The sequence below is a fragment of the Apis dorsata genome, unplaced genomic scaffold (assembly GCF_000469605.1).
Source record: "Apis dorsata unplaced genomic scaffold, Apis dorsata 1.3 scaffold_270, whole genome shotgun sequence".
NCBI classification, from domain to species: Eukaryota; Metazoa; Arthropoda; class Insecta; order Hymenoptera; family Apidae; genus Apis; species Apis dorsata.
Window position 1 is genome coordinate 43,882 of NW_006263548.1, and position 2,463 is coordinate 46,344.

Below are 2,463 nucleotides of genomic sequence, written 5' to 3' on the forward strand. Positions count from 1 at the left end.
GTAAGATCGAAATGAATATAATACATTGTATATGATCAATTAAAATTTATAGATAAATTACGTGTTTCGAATGTTTGCATACAAGATTATATATAACTTTTGCGTGGAGAACTGTCAGCAGATAAATTGCAATACACGGTATTGTATCCAATATCACGTGAAAGATTTACAATACACGGCGCAACGTAAGCGAGAATAAAGAATTGGGGAATAAATTAATATTTCTAGAATATAGATTACTTACATAATACGTTAAAACTCGCGATATCTCTCGATCGAACGAAACAAACGATACTAAGCCTTATTCGAAAGATAATCTTTCTTTATAAACAACTATACAAAGTTTCGTAATAAATATAAATACAAAAGTTCACTTATCCAATGAAAGAAACAAATGTGAATGAATATTTATATTAAATTGATCTATCTATCTATACTGTACGAACAGATTCGTACGCATAAATTTGATCGCATATTTGTAAAATGGCGTTACGAATAAAAGGCCATTCGCCCTCGAAGAAAAACGGCGATTAGCATTAACTATGGTAATAATAATGATTCTAATGCAGCTCGTCCGGCCTTGATTCTTCTATTCTACGAATGCTGCGTAATTTAGCGACGCAAGTGGGTTGTAGCGTTGAGCGCGTTCTAACGAAATTTGTCAACCTATTAGTAGACTATCCAAGCCCTTGCCTCTTAATTTACTCGCGCAATACGAATTGTTATTATTGTGACGCGGCCGCGATCCGATCAACTCTTGTGTTTATTCAAAATTGTCAAACATCCACGATTTTTGATTTTTGATAATTTTAAATTGTAATTTTCGAGTTTAATAGCAGATAATATTTGTTCATGTATATATTATAAATAATTAAATTTTTCAGTTTCAGTAATTCTCTGATAATGAAATTATATAGTGTTTGAAGTTTAAATCGATGGCAGACGATTCAATTGAAAATTAAAAATATTTTGAAATATAATTAAAATAAAATTCAAGCTGAATCTTAGGTAAAAAAAAATTAATATTATATATTCAAAATATCGTTCAATTTTTGATTTCGATAATTTTAAATTGTAATTTTTAAATCTAAATCGATAATAGATAATAGCAGATAATAGCGATCCAGTTTTCAAGAATATTTCAAGTTCTATTTACTTATATATAAAATCAAATTTTTGTCGATATCGTTCAATTTTTGATTTTGATTTTCCAATAATGAAATTGTAATTTTGAAATCTAAATCGATGATGAAATAATAATGAGTCAATTAGAATTTACTAAAAAAGGTAATTTTTGATTTTAGTAATTCCAAAACCCATCGTTTTATTATTTTATCATTGTATTCCACATCAGTTCAAGCGAAATTAGAATATCATGGAATACTTAAATCCTTCGAATAAAGAAACAGATAAAGAAATCGTATAAAATTTTCTTATAATTCTATATAGTCTATTTCTATTTTAGATTAAAAAAAAATCTCACAATTACGTCAATGGTATTATTTGGAAAAATCTCAGAAAGCGTAATCTATCAATTTATTGAATTTATCGTAAGAATTATTTACTTACGACTTTACTTTTCCCAAACATTCAAAAACATATAGTTTCGATTAAAAGTTGCACGCATATTCCACGGGTAATTATTTTTATGTGCAACTTTTTTATCCCGATACAATTAAACTTTGCGCGTCGTAAAATAATTTTGTTGTAAGTGAAGAACAAAATTAACGAAAAAAAAGAAAGAAAAGAGACGGGAGAAACGTTCGTTTCATTCGTTTTCAGTGACAAGATGAGACCGTATGTACTAATTTATTGCCGTCTTATCGTAGATTTTAAATTTTTGTCAACAAGCATAATGTCTTGACATGCGTTTGAGAACAAGCATACGAACGTCAGACGGTATTTCCTACAAGTCACGCCAAAATTACTCAATGATGACTTGCGTTCCAACGACATTGACGCGAATTCGTTATTTAAATCGTTGTGGCCGAACCGCGAAAATGGCTCGAAACGAATTGTGTTAAATGCAATGTAAAGGAACAGTGACTTTGTTACAAGTTATTATATACGTATACGTTATGCATTCCTCGTCTCTATTGTCGTCTTCTTAAGAAGACGTTACGCATTAAGGCAGAAATATAAGACGCGTTACCGTAAGAACAAGGCACGTGCATCCAGAGTTCTCTAGCTCGGTTGGTAATGTCGCTTTTTTAATTATCGGGCTGACCGTGATAATAATCGGTTTCGTAACGCTTTCCATTTTTCGTGGCTCAAGGTTGCCGAAACTGTTTGAGTTATCAACACTGTTGATCGCCTATTAAACAGAACGAAAAGTTAAGCTTGTATTTTTTAATTATACCTCTGTATCCTCGATATCACGTGAAAATTGTACAACAGGAAAAATCGAATTGCGAGGTTATGTTCGAAAATTCTAGAAAAAAAAAAAAAAAAAAAAAAAAAAAA

At 30.2% G+C, this 2,463-nt stretch overlaps 1 protein-coding gene across 1 annotated transcript in view; it reads left to right on the top strand.

Annotated features, from left to right (window-relative positions):
- LOC102671071 (solute carrier organic anion transporter family member 74D-like) overlaps positions 1–2,463 on the top strand; it is a 28,298-nt gene that overhangs the window by 17,302 nt on the left and 8,533 nt on the right. Inside the window, exon 2 of the mRNA XM_031510991.1 lies at positions 636–645. The gene's annotated coding sequence lies outside the window, so the exon portion shown is untranslated. The remainder of the gene's footprint in view (positions 1–635; positions 646–2,463) is intronic.